This window comes from Vollenhovia emeryi, unplaced genomic scaffold, assembly GCF_000949405.1.
Source record: "Vollenhovia emeryi isolate VEMERY1.0 unplaced genomic scaffold, V.emery_V1.0 DF939230.1, whole genome shotgun sequence".
In the NCBI taxonomy this organism is placed as follows: domain Eukaryota; kingdom Metazoa; phylum Arthropoda; class Insecta; order Hymenoptera; family Formicidae; genus Vollenhovia; species Vollenhovia emeryi.
Genome location: NW_011967136.1, coordinates 85675 through 109889, shown reverse-complemented (window position 1 = coordinate 109889; position 24215 = coordinate 85675). Strand labels below are relative to the sequence as shown.

At 42.2% G+C, this 24215-nt stretch overlaps 2 protein-coding genes across 2 annotated transcripts in view; one reads left to right on the top strand and one right to left on the bottom strand.

The window, feature by feature from the left end:
* Nucleotides 1-21665, bottom strand: part of LOC105560441 (lachesin-like) — a 231017-nt gene extending 209352 nt beyond the window's left edge. The window contains exons 1-2 of the mRNA XM_012009568.1: nucleotides 21594-21665; nucleotides 20887-21032 (exon numbers count right to left, since the gene is read on the bottom strand). The gene's annotated coding sequence lies outside the window, so the exon portion shown is untranslated. The remainder of the gene's footprint in view (nucleotides 1-20886; nucleotides 21033-21593) is intronic.
* Nucleotides 1-24215, top strand: part of LOC105560442 (4-coumarate--CoA ligase 1-like) — a 65376-nt gene that overhangs the window by 8429 nt on the left and 32732 nt on the right. The gene's annotated exons all lie outside the window — the stretch shown is intronic.

The following is a 24215-nucleotide window of genomic DNA, read 5'->3' as shown; positions in this document are numbered from 1 at the left end:
CTTGAGCTAACAATAAGAGTAACGGCATAACATTTTAGTCGTAACGGTTACCAGTTTTTGTTTGTTTAGACGCTTAAAAGTGGAAATGAAATTCCTGAGACGCACGTAGAATTTTCTACGCAATATTACTATATTTGCTCACGTATATGCCGGCACGGTATAGTACAAGAGTGCATGAGCACATGCTTACGGAGAAAACGATCCATCATGGTTGGCCGTACTATGATTAATGGGGAATATGAGAACGCAATGTAAATGGGATTCAACACTCGCTATTCCGCGGCGCGAAGAATATTTTGATTTAACATAATTTATAACCAACCGGTATTATATTTTCCTAATGCACAGAACTGTAAGGGGGGGGGAAAAAAAAGAAAAGGTTCAGCCCGTAAACGACATATGGATGACGCAACGCAACACGGTTAGGATTGTCTCGACAGAAATATATTCTGCCGCGCGCCGCATAAAATATGTGCACAAAATGAGATGTAAAATTGCAATGCCGACGGGAGAAAATATTCGATATCTAAAAAAATGATTCATCGCAAAATACCGTAACAAGCGTCTGGGGCACAATTATCATCGCGTATCGATCGAGTGCCGAGCGAGTTGCGAGAGGTTTAATAAATTTTTCGATCGCGATAAATTTTCATCGACTCCAGCGAAGTCCAATATTAACGGCCGAAACGATCGCGCCGCTTGAGACGCGGGGCTCGAAAAGTGTTGAACCCGCGACTGTTTCCGTTGTTCCCTGCGAGAGGAAAAGAAGAGACTTGGGTGGATCGCGGTGAGGCGGATGGCAGCGTCGAGGAAAACGAGATGCACGCGCGTATACATGTGCGCCGACCCGTTTACGGCGAACGAACGTACGCGGACGCGAGGGGTTGGTATCGCGGAAACTATCGCTGCAACGCGAAAGGAACTCGCCTCCGTACGGTACACGTGTGCGCACTGCGACATCTTTACAAGGGGGTGCCTTATCCGTCGCCAGGTCGAACATCCATCCGGGCGTTACGAGCGACAGGATTCTCGCTGCCGCGACCAGCGGCGGCGCGATAATAGCCGGATGGATTGTAAGAAATCCCCCGTGCGGAAGCTGCAATCGGCAAATTACGCTCGCGCAATTTTGCGAGAGTCCCCGGAATTCGCAATGTCCGCGCGCGCGCCGCCGCCGAATAAATGAAAGCCATCGAAATTAGGGCAGTCTCGAGTCGTTATTGCGATCGAAGGGCTGACGACCCGTTCGAGGAATGCCATGCGCCACCTCGAGAGGACGCCGGGCTAATCCCGGGGAATATCAACGGGGGTGGATTTTTGTTAACTTTAATTCGCCCACTTAGCCGTCGATACGAAGGGAAGATTTCTCTCGAGAGTTTCCCTAGTATTTCTCTCTCTCTCTCTCTTTCTACATGCGAGGCGGAGTATTGTTTCGCCGAGTCCCGCGAGCCGAAGCGTGATTGCGCACGCTTTTTGATCCGCTCCCGACGAAACTATCCAACTAAATTCAAAACTGGGGTGCGAACTTTATTGGGCGGAATAGTAGAAACGGCCGGAAGATTACTTCCGCGGGTGCGCGCGCGCGCGCTCGTAGAGCTGTTGAAACTTCCAAGAGAGGCGGTTAACTAAGTTCCCGAGAAATGGACTTCGGATAGTTTTACGTACTCCGTCTTACTTGCCTACATCTGGACATAATGGCGATCGCCCCCACGTCTCCTATTCCCGACGATCGCACGGTCATAATCGCGACGATCGGTCTCGTTACCGCGTCGATTCGAATCGGAAAAGATAATCAGCGGGAGCAAACGGAGAAGCGTTGGCCAGAGAGGTAGCGTGTTAACCCGCGAATGTCTACCAGCGGTTCCTTGGAATTCGACTTTCGCCGAGAGTAACATAGTTTAGTGAGAAATTGCGATTTCAGGATATCACAGCGCTTAAAGTAGCCCGAATTGGCGTTAAAATTTGTACACTGATAGAAAAATCGATGATAAAATTGACTATAATTCGATAGTAAAAAAATTATAGTTGAGCTATTCATTTTTATAGTAACTTTCACCATAATAATAGTAATATGAACTATATACGTTGGTTCTGGATACTATAACCTCAGGATACTATAAATTATAGTGAAATTATGGTTATTTCAACTATATTTTTTTATCAGTGTAGTTTTATTAAGTTTTTATCGAGGGGGAAACCGCTGACCAAAATCTACACCAATGCCCACTAATTCCCAGTGGGCATTACTTTATCTTATTATCTTATTACTTTATTTTATCTTATTTTATCTCATTTTATCTTTATGCCCCAGCAATTAGGCCTAATGCCCAAAAAATGCCCAGTAATGCCACAAATCTGTACACCACAATACCCTCAACGGTTTACCCCTCGGTTTTTATCTCAATTGGTTTCTTTTTTTACTTCTTTCAATACTTCTACTCGCTGTATTTCAGGCTCCCCTAAAAATGCGTATACAAGCTCCCTCGACTTCGTGACCCGAAAGAAGGTCAGGACAGAGATCTCGGAGGGTAAAGAAATATCTGAGTTTCGTTGCGCCCATAGGAGAAACGACTCGAGATTGATCGGCAGTATCGAAGTTTCCCTCGTTTGATCTCTCTTCGCAACTTCGCGGGAATCAATCGCCGTATGTCTCGCGCCCCCTTTAGAAACTTCCTTTGCCTATGGCCCGCTATTCCCGACTAAAACGTTGGCTTTGCCCGCTCTTCTCTCCCGAGCGCGCGAAATCTTCTCCATTTCGCGCTTTATCCGAATATGCCTCGAAATTGATCGACGAAGCGCGATGCACGCGGCCTCGCCACGCTCGCGGAATGTTACCTCCGGGGAAATTTCTGTATTCCTCATTGCGCGCGGAAAGGGCCGCGAGGAGACCTTCCAAAAGCTTTATTGAAAGCTGCGAACCCCCTCCCCCCCCCCCCTTCCTCACTTCCTTCCTTCCGATTGCCAACGCGTTCTTCATCTCGCGAATCAATCTTCGAAATTTCAAGCCAAACCCGTCCGGCAACAAATTTCCGCCCAAGTCTTTCTATCGCGGGACACTTACAGACTCTTGGCAAGGTGAATAAGTTTTAGTTTCTTGATTCTTCAATTGTGATTATGACGAGAAAGTGAAAAGAAGAATGATATATATCAAAGAAAACACAAATGAAGCACAATTAATAACACATATACGAGATTAAGTAAAACTATAATCATAGTAGTGTCCGTAAATATGTTAGAATTATTTTAAGTCTGTAAACTTAAGGGTTATATTTCAAGCGAGGGGTTTAGGGAAAAGTTTCTGAACTTACAATGCGTTTAAATGATGGAAGAAGTAACTCACAGTAATTTGGAAGTGACAATTGACTTTGTCTAAACTTATGAGTTAAACGCAGAAACTTGCAGATGAAATTAAACATCTTGAGAATAGTAATTGAAGGAAGACACTAAAAGGATTCGTTAATGTTAATTGATAAAGCATTTTCTCTCTGGACTAGAGAGTAATTAATAACACACAAAACAATTGAAACCGCCGTTAAAATTGTTCGTTTCCAGCGCCTGTTTATTCATTCACAGGCAATTAAAACAATCTCAACCGAATTTTCTGCTTCTTTCTTTTTCTTTTAACACCCTCACTTTTAGTTCGGTGACCACAAATCGCATACAATCCTGCGTTTGGATCACCGAAATACATATAAATCTCTGTACATGACTTTTCTCAGGTATTGTCTATAACAATGCAATTGTCTTTTAACCTTTGACCATGAAATTAATTGTCTCGGACTTTGGTTATGGACTTAATTCGTGTATTAATCTCAAAATTTCCTGCTTTGTATTGTTAGTTCGCTTGAAAAGGACCACAACCCACGGTCGAAACGTTGCAAGCCTTGAACATTGAAGTTGACAATTAAAACAAATACAAAGTAATAAAGAATATAAGGTGTGTTAGTGTCTAGATGATTTTAATTTTTTAATTTTAATACGAAAAATCTACCCCGGCCAGGGTTTGAACCTGGACCTCCCTCTAGATAATTAAAAGCTAATACTCTAATTGATAATATCGCCGGTATTACATAAATCGTGCATTGTGCATGACGAAACAATCATAAAACAGCTTAATAAATCGAAAGGAGTATCCGTCAGGATATTTCATAGTCCGGATAGGAGAATTATAAGGGCAAAAAGAATCGGGTGAAAAGGGAGGAGAGCAAGAATAAGCGCAAAACAGAAGCCGCGGCGCGGACAAGGAAGGAAAGTGCGTCAAAGACGAAATAAAGAGGTGGAACTGCGAGAGGGATAATAGAAAATCGCACCATCTCTTTATCTGTTTCTACTCAGGAAATTAAAAAGGACCACTGACACCGCACTGATTCTGATACCAACAGATCGCGCGCTTGCGCGCGTATACGCGTATAAATGTGTGTGTGTGTGTGTACTTCGAAAACAAAAAGGAAAAGAAAAAGGAAAGAGATGGACACAAAGAGGAGAGAGAGAGAGAAAGAGTGGCAGAGGAGAGAAGAGAAGGGGGGATATGCAGGGAAATATATCTCTGCGATCCGCGGACGCTATTTGTAGACCCGTTGTCAAAGGACGAAGCGTTTGCGCAAACAGCTGCGAGCTAACTGCTTATATTGGCCTTCCTTTCTGCTGCGTCCTCGCCTCGCAACCACTTCATCGCACGCCTGTCTTTGTCCGTGTCTGTATCTACGCTTTTCTCCGTGGTGCTCCCCGCACCCTCCCATCCGCGCCCACCCCCATGCGCAGAGATTGGAGAGGCCTCGCTCGCTCGAATCGAACCCGCGCGGAAAAAATAAAGCGCGGAGGACCGCGTCGGACGGCGGGAACGCGTACATGTAACGTTTGTATATTCGCAACAATTTGATTACATTCGGTGGTTTTAATTTCGGATACCGCTCGATACAACGTAAGACCGATAAGAGCGATTGGCTTTGTGCCTCCTCTCGCGATTGTTACAGCAACGCGTCCACGCAAGGGAAAAGTATTACGCGATTGCCAGTACACTTCTGGACCTGACTGTTGACAATTTCTACCTTGAAGAGTAGAGGATCTAATATAAATATCATTCCACCGGAATGATCAATTCGTTGAAACAATCGAAGGTGACTAGCGTGTAAAACTTATCACATATAAAGATTTCATTTATTAACTTTATCTTACCAACTTATTTGTACATTTAATTTATATTCAATTTAATTTATTTATAATTAAATATTTAATTTACAATCAAGTCAACTTATCGTACAAAGTACGCATTTTCTCGTATATTATATTTTGTTTTTTTGTGAAAAACTTTCAACGGCATAAGAGATTGAAAGACGAGAGAGAAATCATTTTTCCCACGGAACTCTGTAACAAGTCTTTCCCTTGGAGTAGCATGTTTTTTTTTATCTATAATCAAGGCAACTAACTACGAATGACACATTTTATTCAGGGAAAAAAAGCTGTTCGTGAGGCAGGGGTAAGCGGTAACAAACATATGGTAATCATACGAGATGGGAGCCGACGCAAATCCACGCTCTCCGGGTGGCGAGATAAACTTGCCGTAGGAAAACTCGCGGTACAGCCCGGGGAGAATACTTCCGGTGCCCTCGCTCCGTAGCGCGCAACCGACGTGGATTGCATTTCCGCGGAATGCATCGCCTCTCGCACGACAAGCGCCGCACTATGCACTCGCGACTATAGGGGGTACACGATTTTCTCGAGTTTATTCCCAGCCGCCCGCCGAGAGTTCCGATCAACTTCGTTTTTAAGTAGTTTCCCGAGCATTTCGACAAAACGCGAGGACGTGGGCCTCGCCTTAAATGGAATGCGCGCGCGATACAACGCATCTCCGTTATAAATAAATAAAGAAAATGCGTGTTTTCGAGGGTGGAGGGGGAGGGAGAACTTTTACCTCGTCGTCCGGCAAGTAAAATTCCGTGGAATGTCGCTCCGCGATACTCGCTCTGCGTGGTAATCATCCCACCTATGGAGGCGTGATTCTCGTTTAGATTGTTCGGTAGCCAGCGCGATAGAACAGCACGCAAAGCCAGTTCGCTTTCGCCGGACAATTGCGCCCGGCGTGACGCAGCGAACGCGACGCCGGACACTCGATAGCCGACCGACGGATGAATTAGACTCGACGGTGAGCAGAGATTGAATTACCGGCGCGTGTTTGCGCGATATTGTGTGTCACCCTCGCGGTTGCAATCAATATGCCGGCATTGAACTTTCAATTAGTGTCACTTAACTCGGCAAACACAGCCGCTCCCGTTCCGGCGACGCGGGACAGAAGCGCGTCTTCTTCGATTTTCTCGCGCATCCACGCGCGACGCTTCTCCGCCTTTCGTGTGTTTAACTTTCGATATCACCAGAGCAAACATTCCTAAAAGAGAGACAGAGAAAGAGAGAGAAGAAGAGAGGGAGAGAGAGAGAGAGAACGCTGCCGAGGAACTAAGGACTTCCTAAGTGTTCCTGAGTCGGGTTCCAACGGTAATCGCGAGCAACCAGCATCGACCGCTCTCGATTTCGTTTCGCACCGAAGCTATAGAAGACAATGTCCCCGAAACTTAACGTACCACAAATGATAAATCGTTTTATCGATAAAGGAGAAATGAAACAAATGAGGATTCGACGAGAATAATATATTCCCGTTATTTCGTAACTATTCTTTTTTTCTTTATCGTAATAATAAATGTAATGTCCGCCTGCTAAAATATAAAATCGCACGTAACGATTAATGCGAATAAGAGAGAGTGTTTGCTCCACTATTTTACCTTTATTTAATTCTCTCTTTGCTTTAATTAATAGGAACGCATTATAAAGTATGAATTATAATGTAAAATCACGATATTACAAAGATAATTATTTTGCACTCTTGTTGGCAAATTGATAAATTTAGCACATAACTGTATTTTATTTTAATGGTATTTCAATATTATTCCTTTACTATAAACTGTTTTTACGTGGCCTCGGTTATCTATTGTTTGATACAATGCATTTCACGATAAAGCCATGGCCAATATTCCTGGTACAGTCAGCGGGCAAACTATTTGCTCGGCTACGGTCTTGCTATCCGGAACACAGAAGCTCTATTCAATTACCGGCGGCGTAACAGACGTCCGATAAGCATTGATTTCGCCAGTAAGGGCGCCTCCACGCGCCAAGGAAAGCTAACGCAACGTCTCTAATCTCTGGCACAACTTGCGACCCTCAGCAAAGGTCTACAAGGCTACCTCGCCCGCCTACGGAGATCGCGATCTTAAGCGCTCCATCGGTGCCCCGGGGAATCTTACCGTGAGGGTCCAAGTAATCCGAACGTGTTCAGAAGTAATCACGAGCCACGTGATCCCATTTAGCGATGTTTCAATGTAATACCTCTTATAATTCACGAGACGAGCGATCTAACTTAATTGGAGGGTTATTTTTCGTCGCAGATCGAGATCTGGCGACCGGGCAGAAGGTCTGCGGATATCTTCGATGTATCAAAACGCGGGATAGCACGGTGAGACATGTTTCTTTTAACGACGCAGAGATTTTCCCGAAAGTTAAGAATTTAAATTCTCGTTTATCTTGTTTGCTTATCTTGTTGGTCGAGCGAAACCAACGCGTAGATCAACTTAATCGCGGGGATTCCAAGGGGATTCCATCCCCCCCCTCTCTCTCTCTTCCTCTCTCTCTCCCTCTCCCCCCCTGCTCGCTCGCTTGCTCGTTCTCCGTCTTTCTCTAACGCATTTTCCTTCTGATATTACAAAGTTTAAAGATCAAGTTCACAAATCTTTGATTTCCGAGATCTTACCGCATCGAAGTTCCAGGATTCTGAGATATTTGCATTTGGAAATCGGCGAACTGTTAAATCCCCGTATTCCAGAGACCACCCCGAATAGACTCGTGTCTATTCGCTATACCACGAGAGTGTAGCTGCTTGCGTACGCGTTATTCCGCGGCGAATGAACTTCGAGGGGTTGCCGAAGCCGAGGAGGCCGAGGTTGGATTATCGAGAGACGTCTTAATCACGCGGTGGATAGTTTACATAGTTAAGAAGTTGCCCCGGAAGATCTAGGATTATAAACACTATGCCTTAATTAGTGAACCAATCACGCTACTCCGCGAGTATCCCTACGTCATTAATAAAAACAAGCTAACTAAATGAACATCGTCTCCGTGGTATAAGGGCATGCATCTTTTATTCTTATTAGACAGAGATTCTCTGACCTATTTCTGCCCGACAGAATGGAATTTATAATGTGTCGTAGCGTCCTTTTTTTAGATGTTTTGCCCTAACCAACCTAATAAGATTAATAATAAATAATCTGACGTTGCGCATGAAGCTCATAGTTGGAAAACAGCGAAAAAAGAGACTTCCTACTTTTTTTTTCTTTGAGTGGCCTATCATGAAAACAAAGTTCCACTCTGGTACTTTGAAATAAAAAGGTAGAAACCCTTCGAAAATATTTATCTACTTTAGCTTACATATCTTTATATATCTTTCTTACATATCTTATAAGCAGTGTTTGCTGTTATCTAAATAAAATTATATAGATGATTATCTAGATAAAATTTTAGCGTTATCTCATCTTTATATAGATAATAAAAATAAGTATTATCTATATCTGCGTCTTAGATGAAAGTAAGTGTTATCTTTACTAAATTATCTAAGATAACGTACAGATAATTTGGTTTAGGGCCACATAAAAATACTTAACAGTTACACTATTTAAATATGGATGGCGTTGTAGACCATGCATTTATGTGTGTGTCATATAACTTAACCTGAATATATTCTATATCCCCCTTTATAATTTATATTTTTTTATAACTTTTTCTACTGCGTTTACATGAAGTCTTAAAAATATTATCTGAAAATTATCTAGATGAATCATCATATAATTTTATCTTTTATCTAGATATCTTCAAAACGAAATCATCTTTATCTTATCTAAGATAAATTTATATATTTTTATCTTACCTTTATCTAGCTAATTTTAAAATCATATATGCACAACACTGCTTATAGGTGTTTATATATCTTTCAAATTATTAATATTTAACATTAAGAATCACTTGACGCCAGCAGATGAATCAACATGATTAAGCAAAGCAGTTAATCGACCATGACTGGCTATGTGTTTTTTTTTAACACAGAAAATTCATTAATATATTTATATTAATATTTAATATAACATTAATATATTGGGAGGAACAATCCATCTCATTGATCTCGATAATTAATTCTATCAAATAAAATAAGATTTGCTGCAAATTGCTGCAAATTGATCCTGAAACGTAAACTACCGGCGCATCTCGAACGGGTATTCAAATCCTGTTAAATAAAATTCCGAATTTTATACGCCGTTTCCCCTCTGTCACGTTCGTTTAAATAGCAAACGCGCAAATTCACGCATCGCATTAATCCTATTACGCAGTCCTAATGAGAGAATGCGTGGCGATTAAGCTAGCCTGCGGCCATTAAGCATAACACGCTCTCGTGTCCGATAATCTTCAAGCTGCCCGGTTATATGCGTGAAACCGTCAGGATCCGTGCCGTCAGAAGTGCCAGCCGCAGGGGGCCCTGTCGCCTTGGTAATTAGTGGAATAGCATTCGAGTGCAAGTTACGACTCGCGGTGAGTGTTGTGGACTGACCGTGGGGTCCGGCCTAATCGATATCCGATCACTCGAGCAATACGTCAAGTACATCCCGCGCGCGTTTGTCCCCTCCCTCTCCTCCCCCCCGCCGCCCCCGCCGTTTGTACACAGAATTCTCCGCTTCTCCACTCCTCTCCGCCTTCCCATTCGCGTATATAATATGCATTCCGTATTTATGCACAACGCTAATGCGCATCCCGGCATTAATAAGTGCGTACATTGGGTGATTCGGTAACGTCCGAATCATATCGTCGTTACGAAAGCCCCGTGAAGTTAACCCGAGTACTTGTTGCGCAAATCTCTAGAAGCTATCGTGTTGATTAATAAACTTTCCGCGCCGGCGGCTGTACAGAGACGGTTAATAAGTTTCGCAGAAAAGGAATTTTCATCAAACGGTTCTTCTGAAAGGATCGAAAAGTGATATCTCTCCAGCGGATGATACTTAACCGATAGCGTAATTGAATGCATTGACATCCGATTCGATTTAGTAATACGGCTGTTTGAGTTTCGAAGTGGTGGTTTTATCGATCAGCAGTGGAGTTTTAAAACCGTAAAAGCAATCGACGCGAGGAGCTGATAATACGAAGCTGCGCGGCCGTGGGACGTCCCTTACCTCCCTAAGATAGAAATTTATAAATAATTGGTTAACTCTCTTGAAAAGTTTGATCTCTGATCGCCGATTGCGTCTTCGAGTGCACAGTTGGTCGCAAATTTGCCGAGAGTTTATGCTCCTCCGATGAACAACAACGAAATGTCGACACGATACCTTCAAAACACCCGGTACGTGTGCGTATATATTTAATGAAACGGCTACATGCCATCGCACCGTCACGCTTCGGAATCGGACGGGGATTCAATAATTAAGTTCACCATTAATCGTGGGCGGTCAGCTGGCCTCACACAATCTGCAGCTGCAGCTACTTTGATGGAATAATCGGTTTAACACATCCGCGATCGGAAAAAGATTGATTTCACAATTTCCTTCGATATGAATCCCATCATATCCTTTATTATTCCTAATCCACGTTCGAAGATATTCCTGCGAGCGAAATTTCATATCACTCCTGAATAAACGATTAAACTGACTTGCAAGACACATGAGTCGTTCGCGATGCACAAACTTTTCTTCGTCCATAATTTCTACGGCTAAATTTTCAATGCTTTATCTCCCATTGTTACCTCAAGGTAAACAATGTGCACGAACAAGCATGTAAATGATAAAATAAACGGAAACCCATTCATTTTCTGTAATTTAGCGAAATACACTTTGACTGATTTTCCTCAATACTGATTCCTTCTCGGTAACCTTCCTCGTCCACGGCGTGGACTTGACAATTTCGACAAACGACAGATGTGCCGTACGTTTCTTGTCGCACGGCACAACGAAGTGGAAAAACTCGAACAGAGTCGGACGGTCGCTAAAATCGCGCGCGAAGAGAAACGAAGCGACCGGGTCACGAACAATATCATAAAAGGGCCTGGGAAGAGATTACGGTTGATACGGTGTTCTGATAAAGCGAGGGGGCTGTTATCCTTTGGATAATGCCGGCTAAATCGGAGACACTGACTTGCCTGGGAAAATCCGATGGAGATTTGAATCGAAACGTTGCTCTGTGCTGACGCAAAATTGTATATCGTCAATATGTTTGTTTTTACATGCCTCAGTGGTCGAATTGGTGAGACGCCTAGAGCGTAGGGTGGTCCAGGTTCAAACCCTGGCTGAGGGAATATTTTTCGCTATAAATTTCTCTAATTAGAACTTGCCAGTTGTGTCGTTTATCAATTTTCCTACATTGCTTGGTTATGTACTGGCGACAGTAAGTCTTTATTCTCGATATTTATTTTTACTTAAAATCTTTGCTATATGCAGTCCTTTCTCCTAATATTTTTCAATAGAAAACGATTTATCCGTCGATTCTCGGAGCGCCGAGCGAACAAAAGTGAGTGGAAGAGATGAATGAAAGACTGGAATAATAACCTTTTGAAACGATGCCTACGGTGCGATTTCGCGCTCTTTCTGAACACTAATTGGATCTTACGAATAAACCCGGGCGAATGCGCCCGTGTCGACTTATTAAGATGAATACATTTTTGTCTCGCAATGTATGAAATCTACAAACATTCGCGGCATTTACTTCATTCAAGCATTTACTTTATTAGAATTAACCAAGGCAGCTATTAAAGTTGGAAAAATTCGCTATACGTCTTACGAAAAGATCGCATATAAATCCAAATTACGCCGGCAGACTTGTCGATTAAAGCTTCTGAGATTGTTCCTCCTAAATCGTCTATAGTTTATTTTTAGTAATCAAGCACTCGCTTCACCTTTCAGAAATCTTATTTATAAATAAATTTTAAGAAATGCATTCAAGCGTAACGCAATAAATTTGCTCAAATACGGTCTTTTATTTAAGTTTCTCGTACCGGAGGTGCACATGAACTTCCCGTAACAACTTACAACGGAAAAATGTATTCCAAGAATTGCGAAATGCGAAGGCCCGTGTGACGATAAAATCTTTCTCGCTGTAAAGTGGCGAGTATATCTTCAAGTTCGCCTATTTCCCTCAAGTTCTCACGTACAACCCTTGAGTTACAGTTCTGTTGAATCGACGAAGTGGTTTAAGAAAGTCACGTTTGAGAGGCTCTTACATCCGAAAAGTGAACTTAAGAGTGCCATCCTCAAAAACACTCGTATAAGTCGCGATTTCACTCTTGATTCTTACAGCCGTCCATACATCATACGTTTTATAATACAAAAGGGTATTTATTGTAAACAATATAATAAAAAAATAGAAAAAGAATAAACAATTGCACCAGTGCACGAAGTAAACTGTTGGCATAAATATGTACATAAGCATCAGGCGCCGTAAAAGTATTACTTCTTTCTAAACACCGTTAAATTTGTAATTGTAGCGTCAACTGACTGACAATGAGTAGAGTCGCCACTGCTCCCACTCAATATCTCGTCAATTCAATTAAATAACAGAGGTAAAAGGAACCAAAATGGTTTGAACAAAAGATGTAGTTGTTTTCTCACGACAGTTTGTGTTAAAATAATAAATTTTACCACACGCGGTAGTTAAAAATAACAACGCAATTAATAGGAGCACTGTCAGTGTTTGCTGTTATCTAAATAAAATTATATAGATGATTATCTAGATAAATTTTAGCGTTATCTTATCTTTATATAGATAATAAAAATAAGTATTATCTATATCTGCATCTTAGATGAAACAAAGTGTTATCTTTACTAAATTATCTAAGATAACGTACAGATAATTTCGTTTAGGGCCACATAAAAATACTTAACAGTTACACTGTTTAAATATGGATGGCGTTGTAACCATGCATTTATGTGTGTGTCATATAACCTAAAAAAAAACCTGAATATATTCTATATCCCCCTTTATAATTTAAATTTTTCTATAACTTTTTCTACTGTGTTTACATGAAGTCTTAAAAATATTATCTGAAAATTATCTAGATGAATCATCATAAAATTTTATCTTTTATCTAGATACATTCAAAACGAAATCATCTTTATCTTATCTAAGATAAATTTATATATTTTTATCTTATCTTTATCTAGCTAATTTTAAAATCATCTATGCACAACACTGAGCACTGTTGACTACTCACCGAGTTACATTCAACGCTACAAATTTCACAGCGTGCGTGCAGCTCTTCAAACAAATATGTATTTTGTCGTGTAGAGATACGAAAATTTTAGCGCCAAATATTTCCAAGTGTTTCACATTCCTTTTCTTAAGGTAAACAGAAATGTTTCAATATGAATGCAAGTTCCCTTCCATACGTCTCGGTAGACAGCCAAGTCAACCGAAATGGAATTCAACGCGCGATTCCGAGCACTCGCCCTTCGCCCTTCACTTTCACCACTGCTCCACATTCCTGAAGACCTTCAGCGAAAGGAGAACTCGATTCACCACGGCGTCACTCGAGCGGAAGCCTCGCGAAGTTAAAAATTGTCTTTCTGGTGTGCCGATGAAGTGTGAGTTTCGAGCACGGGTCGGCGGCGGTGCGCTAAAGGCGGCCCGTAAATTGGATCTATCAGCGCGTTCGGATGGTGCTATATCATGCTGGAAGCAGCGGACAGAGAGAAGGAGCACCACCATCTTTCAACGTCAGCGCAGAGCCTAGTCGGCCACCCACCCGCGTCCGACCCCGCGCTCGGAACACAACACAACACGACCCTCCTAACCCGCCACCCACCTCGCGTCAGGATTGTCGAGAATAGCCCCCACATCCGTGCTTTTTATTATTCTCTCCGGCCGACCGAATCTTGTTCGCTAATTAGACGCGACTTGATTCGATGTAATTAATCGTAATTAATCCTTTGCTCTCGCTCGAATTTTTCGTGAATATTTCTTCCGAGATACGTGCGTCTCTACAGTTTCAACGTTCAGTACGAAATAACGTACTCGTGTCGAGGGGGAAAAAAACGGCTGATAGAGTATTTTGAGCAAGACGATTCCAGAACGGTGAGACCACTCGAAAGTGAACCCCAGGAATACAAGCGGGCAAAATCAAGTCGTTTATCGCGTTTGGTTATTCCACATTAACGGATATTGAGGTTATTAAACACGTTAGAGCTTCGATTAATCAACGAATCTACGCCCAATTTGTTTCGCAATTAATTCTTCCCGCGATAATACTTCCCCTCCTTTCGACGTCATAATAAAGAAATAACTAAATTGCGTTTCGTAATTGAAGACCGTGAAAAGACGTAGAAAGATAAATGCGTTTCATCATTTATATTTCGCGTGCTTTAACAAGATCGCGATCATAAATCCCTAAGAATAAATGTTTAACGATGCAAAACATTGACTGTAAGGCGTGCAATAATTGCACGTAAAACAACTACCGTGTACTAAAACGCGAAAATGTTTTGCGCGCAACGAGGCTATAATAATTAATCGCGTGAATCAGATCGTGGGATTATTAATCGCTGCGCCGCATTTGCTTGGGTTGCAGAAGAGCAATCCGTATCGCAATCGTGTACTGATTTACTCAACTGTCTCGGACGATGCATCGTCGATCTTCTGAACGTCTATCGCGACGTGCAGACTTTTTATCATCTCGTGTTGAACTATACGTCAAGATGCAAATAACAAGCTCACGATACATACTTAAGATATTCGAGATAATGCCAATGAATATTCTCTACGCGGATATTCGCGTTTCTTGTTCGAGATCAATAATGCGCAATACATCGCCTGCATAATACAACTTCCGTGTCTGTAACGTTCTTTGATAAAATTCACTACAGCCGAGATACTAAATATTTTTCTCATTTACTGCTTTTACTTCACGATTAGTGCACAAAAATGGGCACAGTGTGGTAGGATCTCTTTAACTTTTCATTATAATTATCTTCATTATCGTAGAAAGTATTGTATAACATATTACACGATAAAATTAGTATTAGACAAATTATATACTGACAAAATACTCTATAAGATTTTATTTAGCGAACATTTTTCAACAATTTGAGTAGCTTCTTGTCGCCAGTGGTGATCAACCAAGTGGAATTGTTTTAAAAATCGATCAAACTGACAAAATTGATGTTTATTTTAGTCACGACGTGTCGACCCCTTTATCGGGTTCTTTTCAAGTACAATCTGGAAACATTATAAGTGCTCAAACCGTAATATAGAAAAAGAATTCTTTAGTATGTAGACGAAAAAAACCTACAGTCGACTGACAAACAGAGTCTGTGGTAGCAAATTCATAAAATCATATCTGAAATTGTTACAGGTGAATAATTAGATATTTTTGGTAGTTAGATAAATTAATGAATTAATAACTTGAGGGTAGAAGTGAAAAACATTTTTCATAAAGATCAAAGTGTACCCTTTTCTAGTCGCTTGCCAAATAATTATGCGAGTGAAAAAACACAAAGAAATTGTTCGCGAGCGCCGTCGAAATTTTCGTACGCGCAACTCGATCCGATTGCGGCGATCAATTGTTCTTCGGTCGATCGACGAATGTCAGAGGCCTCGACGCCGATCCTCGAGTACATCTCTCCAGGGCCAATCAGCCACCGAGAGTCTCCGGGCGTCGAGTAGCGCAGCGCACGCTCGCGCAACGCGAGGGCACTCGAGAGAAATTGGAACGCATCCCAAAGTATATATACGTAACCCGCTGCTACTCCGCTGTGCGAGGAAACAGCCTCGACACTCTCGAGACGGATCGTCCGCTTTGAACCCCGATGTTACCGCAACGCGACTACCTAAGACGGACGATCGTTTATGGACAGCTCGATACTCTATCGGTCAATCTTTCGCAAAAATGACGTCCAGAGAACTTCGGACGATTCGGACAATTGAATTTGTCATCACGTTAAGAAAGAAACGTGTTTCAAACATGTACTTTGGATTGGAGTTCGCGATCTATTGGTACGTTTCGCATTTTCGCACCAAGATTGCATGTAGCTAGCTCGTCCAATGTCATTATGCAAATGACACTAATGTAAGTTACGAAGAGACTAATTCAAGTCGGTGACTTCGTGGAAAGAGAGAGAGAAAGAGAAAGAGAGAGCGACAGCGCGCGTACGTCGTGCATTCATATAAAAGCCGCACGTACTATAGCTCATAAATCACTCGCGTGAGTCGCGATGACACGAAATGCGACGGAGTGCGGGTATCACTTTATCGAGAAACGAAGGGCTGTAAAATTCATGGATCCGTACATAGTATAGCATAGATACGGACGCGCAATGTCATCATTGATGACCGCAGAGAGGGTAAAGCCGCAGCTTCCAGGTGGTTTAACAGTCAAGGACGACTTGGACGCCGAGCGATCCCATTTATCAGCATCGACGGTCCTGCCGGAATCCAGGAGATGCTCGATCTCAGGAGGTCGCCGCCACGGGAATGACGCTGCCATCTCGACAGGATCAACGTACTCCGCGAGCATCAGGGGGGGGGGGGGATGGAGTGAGGAGAGGAAAGGGATTTGACTGTCACCGAAGAAAAGATCAACTAGAAAGGAAGAGAGAAAGAAAGGAAGAGAACCAATTTGAGGAGGACAAAGAAGGTGTAAAAAAAACCGAATAAACTCGAAGGATATTAAATACAGAGAAGAAGAGATAACTTAAGCAAAACGTCAAAATGAAGTCGGCCAAAAAGGGGGAAGAAACTCAAAAACAAAACTCGCGAGGAAAGAAATTGTCCGATTTAACCAGAAACGATAAGATAAAAGAGAAAATAGGGCTGAGAGTTCACGCCGGCAAGAAATACAAGCAGGTACAAATGATTCCGAGTTAATCTTTTAAGAGACAGTATACAGGTCACGTCGAGCAACGGAGGGAAAGGAAAAGGGGAGAAAAACGACGGCAGTGTAAGTAACACGAGTTTCGTCGATCGAGGGTTAAGCGGTCGCAGGCAGGGCCAGTAAGTCCCTGCTCCACGTCCCACTAATCCGACATTGGCAAGGCAATTAACTCTGAGCGGGCATAGAGATCTCCCGGTTCAGACGACTGGTGCCTGTTGGTTCACATTCCTCCTTCTCCCTCAACGGCGACGAGGACGACGACGACGACGAGGCTGCTGACGACGACGACGACGACGACGCCAGCCGCATGTAATATTGCGGAAGGTTGCTTAGCGAGAGAATTGTGTGTCTGCGAGGGATCACAATATCCTTCGGCTCGCCCCGGGCTAGCAGCATCTGGCTGCCGCCACTTTGCCTTCTGCAGCGACCGGAAAGATAATCAAACTTCTTACCGGATGCGTGAATGTGTTGGCGCGCAAGTGCGCGCACGACGAGACTTCTCATTCCTTTCCCGGCTTTCCGGGATTTCCCTTCGTCTCTTGTCCTCCTCTCTTTCTCTTTCTCTCTGTCTCTCTCTTGACCTACCCTTGCGTCCATTTCCCCGTTCTTCTATCGCCCGCCTCCGCGAATCTCGACTTAGTTATCTGTAACTAAGCTAATCTCAGCCAAGAAGTCGACCCAACCCTGCAACGCAACCCCCCGCTCGCTTAAACACGAGTTCGACCGATCCTGCCAAAGCCGTTAGACTCTCCGCACTAATCCAACCTCTCCGAGGTTGTATATGTACGCGGATAGAAGCGCTCGAGTTGCGTTTACCCTCTCTTTCTCTCCGACTGTTCAAGGCCGGCAGTCATCAACGGCAAAGCCTGCGATTCTAGTGGACGAGTTACAGGTCGACCAACACTTTTATTAGCGATCCTGACTGCCGACTTTAGCCGCTGCTCTCGAACGTGCCGTTGCTTAACTTCAACTTCTGTTACGAGACTTTCAGGAATATGCGAGCTCGAGAGCTCGCGGAAATCGTCGGGATCGCGACGGAACTTGGAGGACTTTCTCGAAAACTTCTTTTCATTCAAGGCCGAGAGACCGTGTAAAAAAAAATTTACTTTCAAAACGGAGAAAAACTGACGCTAAATCTTTTTCTTTTTTATTTAGTAGCGACTAAATAATGAACCGAAATTGCAGTACACGCGGAAATATCTTTCTGCTTCCAAAACGGTTCGCTTCTTCCGAGAGGGAAACTAGAGAAACTAGTTTAACATAGTAACTGTTTGTAAGCCGGCATATTTCGATCCATCATTATACCAATAATCCGATATTCCTCGGATAAAGCGAAGCAACGGACCCATGTAATCCGCTAGAAACGAGAGTGCGATATTAAGAATCATTAGAGGAGCCGACGCTCCGGAACAAATGCTCTTTGACGAGCTACGCTCGAAGGTAAATCAAGGAGCGTTCAGTTCTCAACGAGTATTAGAATCGGGAATGAAAGAAAGGGGCGATGAGGATCGGTTGAGTCGAAGCATCGATCGCTGCGTCGAGGACTGAAAGGACTTGATTGGTGATACGGATCGCTACCTCGCGAAACAAAATCCCCATAAAATCTCGGATTCTTTTATGCGCGGGATATCGTGGAAAGACGTCGAATTGCAGGCCGAACGAGCAGCGATAATGCCGTCATAACGATTACGTGTCGAGATTGCCGAACTGTAACGCGCAAATGTGACATCTAATCGCCGCATTAACGTTAATTATAAGCGTAACGTATGTTACGCGTTCGCCGATTTGGTGAACTTGTCAGCTGCATGCGTAACCCGCCGCGCGCCGCTCAGCAATTCGCTATCGATTGATTTCATGCATTGGGAGCTGCAGCTCATATGCATACGTATGACTGTCCACCGGAAAAAAAATATACGATTTCTGTTATAAAAATTATTTGACAAAAATACACGATATCGTTCTCGAAAATATTTAGAAAGAATATATATAAATATAAAGTCAAAAACATATAATATAAAAATATAAAGTCAAAAAGTGTGCTTCTCCATTTTAGAGTAAATATAGTTGTCACATTACGATCGACCATGTTTTTCAAGAGCTGTAACAATTACAATTGCGTTTTATTTTAAAACCTTTCATTGAAGTATCAACTGATGTATACTATACATATATTTCGGCAGGGCTGGGAACTAACCCGTTACCTGTAACGAAGTTACAGTTGCAGTTCCTTTTTTTTGGTAACTCTAACTTAACTTCGTTACTTTCTCTCCGTCTGTAACTGTGACTTAACTCAGTTACATTTTTTCGATAAACAGTAATTTAATAGTTACATTAGTAATTACTTTATATATATTTTAAACCTCCGCAGATTGTGTTAGGCCTTGCATCTGCGCATAAACGCCTTTATCGATGCTTCACAATTGAAATTGCAGATTTGATATTTTTACTTTTATTGCAAGAAAGTAACTGCAAAGTAACGATTCGTTACCTTTCGAGTAACTGTAACTGTAGCGCGTTACTTTTCAGAATTGGTAACTTGTAACTGTAACTAGTTACATTTTTAGCGAAAAACTGTAACTGCGACTAGACACTTTCATAAAGTAACTTTCCCAACCTTGTATTTCGGAAATAATTTTGGAATCATAGTCGACTTTTGGCTCTGCGCAAAAGCGCGTATGTGCCAAGAGCAAATACATAAAGTTGCCTCTCAGGATTTTCAGACAAACGTGATCGCGCGAGCTGCTTTTATATCGCGCAATGCACAAATCTTACGCCGTACACGACGCATTTAAAGCCATCTCCGACAATTTTACCTGCATTAAGCGAGCTGCATAATTAAAGCGAACGGTTTTAACTTGGATACACGTCATCGTCGATATCGGACGACCGGACTTGCTGCGTACAAGTGTTCGCCGCGGAATATGACGGCATAATGGACGTCGCGGCTCGCATTTCCGCCGCGGCGTATTGGACGTAATCCAGCGGGATTGTCAGTGTGACTCGTAATGCATACTTAAATGCATTTCCTTGGCTGCGACCGTATTGCTAATGTGTTTCAATGATCACCGAAGAGATCGAACATCATTTTTTCACGCGAATTATCTCTTTCCATTTTTTTTAATCGTGCACGTGGCGTTATATACTTCATCTCTCTCGTACTACGTGAAATGGTACATTACTTCCTGCTACCATTAATGCTTTTTTTTTCTTTAGCAATTTTGAAACCTTGGCTTTTCTTTTACTCGATAATTATAAATCCTACACCATCAGATTGATTTTTTAATGATAAACAATACATTAAATATGTGTTTATTTAATCGTTGCAGGTCTTTTATGTAATATTCTATAACTGTGTTGTTAGAGAAAGAAACGCCCCCCTGTCTGTACTCTGCATACTCATGCTTCCTCGTACGTATTCAGCGCAAGATTCCTTTCAAAAATGCAACGAATCACCGGCGCACTCGTCACGACCTAAATACTCCCATTCACCGACCATTCGATCATTTTCCGTTGGGATATAACGCCCAGCGAATTTCGCCCTCTTCGATATAAATCGCGTTAAACACAATCCGGAAGTACCCTTGAGCTTCGCACGGAACGATAGAAGGATAAGCTCTCAATAAAAACAGTAATTTCATTCGATCATCTTAAAACCCGATCGTGTGCGATTTCTATTTTAAATAGACATTTCAATAGTTAGTTTCGAGTACGATTCCGCAAACAATCGTGCTCCGGTCTATCTCAGGATCGATATTCATAATAATAAATTGATAAAATAAAACTTTACGAATCGTCTTAGCGAATTCAATATACGAGATTTGGGTTCTGTCTATAATATGTTTTAAAAAAAATAAGTAAAAAGTGCTCCCACACGATGCAGCACGAACGGTTTTTGAAACTTTATCTTTATGCGTCTGTGTAAAATAAAAAATACGTGACATTATGATTCATACCTATCAGAATACGTATCTCGAACGTAGGGGGATGTAATCTCTTGCAGCAAAATAGGCTGCACGACACAGATACGGGTGTCGCAGTGACGTTTACCGATCCGAAATCCAACGGCTGATCTCGACCAGTGACAGTTGCAATGGCGTATCTGAAAACAACATGAAAATAACCGGTTTTAATCGACGTTTACATAAAATTTGTCGACTAAAATTTTCGTGACGCGATCGTGACTTGAAATACATAAATAATTTGCAATAACGTGATCGCTATTTTATTTTTCAATTCCTACCAAATCAAAGTCGTTTCCCTTGATATACCATTGGAAGGCAAAAATGAACTACAGGAGTATAAGAAATTATTAAACAATTCGAGAAACGTTCCACCGCTAAAGAAAGGAATAAAGAAATAAGAGCGGAAGAACGTTTGTGCCACATATTTATTGAATATTTTAACGTCAGTTGCTTGTCTCAAATCTTTATGAGCGATTAATTTTTAATGCAACGAACGCGCGCTATAAGTGTCGCGGCGCGGAGATCCGGCGGTAATCGGGCGTCGCGATAGAGAGCCCCGGTAATCGATGAGTCTCGCGAAAGTGCGGCGCTAAGACTTGGCGAGCGATTTATACGACGTTGACGGGGCGCGCATGAAAGACAGCAGCGGAAAACGGGAGGGAGGTGGAAGGAAGGTGGAAACTACTCCACAGACTCACCGTGCTCCGAAGGGGTAGAATATAACCGAGTGACCGAGTGGTGCCGAGGAGAGAGAGAGAGAGAGCGCGCGCGCGCGGCTGCGGCGAATTGGTGGGCGAACGACCCGGCGCGAGGGTGGCTCTGGTGCAAGGGATAGCGTCTTTAAAATTCGAAGTGAGTTAATTTGATTATCGCCATAAGAGGGCGGAGGGGGGGGGGAGGGAGGAATAATCCGGCTGTATAACGACGTCGGGCCTAGCTATCGCCGTCGACGTTTCCATTGTACGGCTGCTATATCGCGCCCCCTCTGCAGAAACGAGCAGACGGTGGCAGAGGGTGGCAGCGAACGGAAAACGGCTATACTGATTGGCCCCCAGCTGGGGCAGCAGTAAACATTCTCTCGCCTTCCCGCCGAGGCGACGGCGGTCGAGGGCGGCCGAGGAGAGGGTTGGCACACTCGATCCCTCCCGCACCCTCATTCATCCACCGCTGGAATCTCCGTTCTTCTCGCACCTTCGCGGCAACCTTGCTCCCTCCTGCCGCCACCGCTCTCCACCGGCCCGCCAACCGGTCTCCCACCCTTACGAGCTTAAGCCCGATTTAATGGGGTGGAAACGCGCGGCTCGATCAAGTTGTATTCAATTATCCCTCCTTTCCGTCCTCCAGCCTCACCCGAGCCATCTATAGAGTGTCTCGCAAGAAAATTTTCGCCCTTTCTCCGATGGTGCCCTCTTGGCTCCTGCGCACCCCGGCCGATCTCCTCTGGACAAGCGGGATGTATAGTTACTGGCGGTTGAAGGGGCGACTCAAGGTCAATCTCCAAGGGTGACGTGAATCCACTTAATCTGCCAGATAATATCGATCGAAATCACAGTAAACATTATACGGCGTTATAAATAGTGACTTTTAAACCGTCATTTAAAGAAAATTATCGTAGACATGTTCACAATTGTACTAGTTTCCATCGGGGTTTTGCATAAATAATTGCGATAAGTACGAAGAATATAAGTGGTATGATTAAAAGATACAAATCTATGTGTTTCTTCAGAAAATTGTTAGATGATTAGTAATTATTATTGGCAAGAACACGGTAAAGATAATAGAATTAAAACAATTCGAATTGATTTCTTTTCTGCGTACTCTTAGTGTTGTAATCAAATCAAAAGTCAAATTTAATTCGTATTACTATGGCATTACTGCTTTATCGCGTATATTTCTACATCACATAGATTATTGCGAAAAAAAACGGTAGAAAACAATATCTAGTTGTACTCGCAACTTTAACAAAATAAATGAAGAAATCACATTTTATATCCCCTAATAACGTCGAAGATTTGCGAACATATAATTCGACTTATCGTAATTAAATTTTTATCAAACCATATTAAAGATTATTCAAGTCACTATCGATTCGCTAAATAGACAATCGGCGCAATAAAAATTTCAGCTTTGGACACGTGTCTTCTGAATAATAAACTCGCGTTACGTCCATTATCGTTCGTCGACGTCGATAAAACAAAGCGCAAAGTGGAAGCCGCAAGTAAATTCGCGAAGTGCGCACTACTATTTCATCGTCCCGCCGCTTTTTTCGTCGTTTTTTCCCCTGGCATTTGCGGCATTGTTCCATCCACGTAATCTGTTCTGCCGACTCGTTGTCCCGCGACCTCGCCTCCTTCACCTTTACTCGTTCTCGACGTTTGATTCTCTCGTTTCTGGCGTTTCGTTCATATTCCGCGCAAACAAGCGCGCAAAATTGTGAAACCGCGGCGATTAAAAATTCAGTATTCGCAAACTACCGCAGTCTTGTTTGTCAAATTATCATTCGTTAACTTCATTATGCTACCACTTGCATTTCTCATTATATACATATTTTTAATTACATGTCGGCTGAAGAACAGCTGAAACTAATCTTGAGATAATCCGTTATAAAAGAATGTTGTCATTATATGAATCTATAATTTATTGTCTGACGATAAAAGAATAGAAATTTACAATAATAATATAAGGAATAAAAACTAAATTTACATTACATATTGTAAAAAGATTGAAATTTAACTTGACAATGAGGTAATAAATATTGTAAAATATTGTATTACTTCATGGATTAGGTATATATAAAATACGAGAATCGTGAAATCAGTAAGAGGCAAAGGTCAGAGACAGAATAAAATAAAGATTTTTTAAAACATAAAGGCAACAACGATAATTTAAGTCGGTGATTTAAAAGAATGTTGAGGACTCGTTCATCGTTGTGAGGCCCACATTGTTCCCGTGAGTTATTTAAATAAGTTATCAGTTCCGGTTAAAACCTTATCGCCCACATAAATACCAGTGTTTAACTTTAAAAGTCAAATTCAAACTAACTAAACGTGATACTGTGGAATAAAAGCGTAATGAACAAAAATTGAAGAAGTAAAAGTTGCAATGACACCAAAAGGACACTTTATAATGAACAAAATCCGATAAAGAACAACCGAGAAAGATTTACACGTTTTACGTTCTTGCCGTTAACCTCTTTTACTCTATTAAGATTTAAGCGAGATATTGACATAAAACATGAAGGTAACAAAAATATAAAGTGAAACTAAGTATATACAGAACGTTTCTAAGTAATTACACTGTCTAGACGAAACATTAGCGAG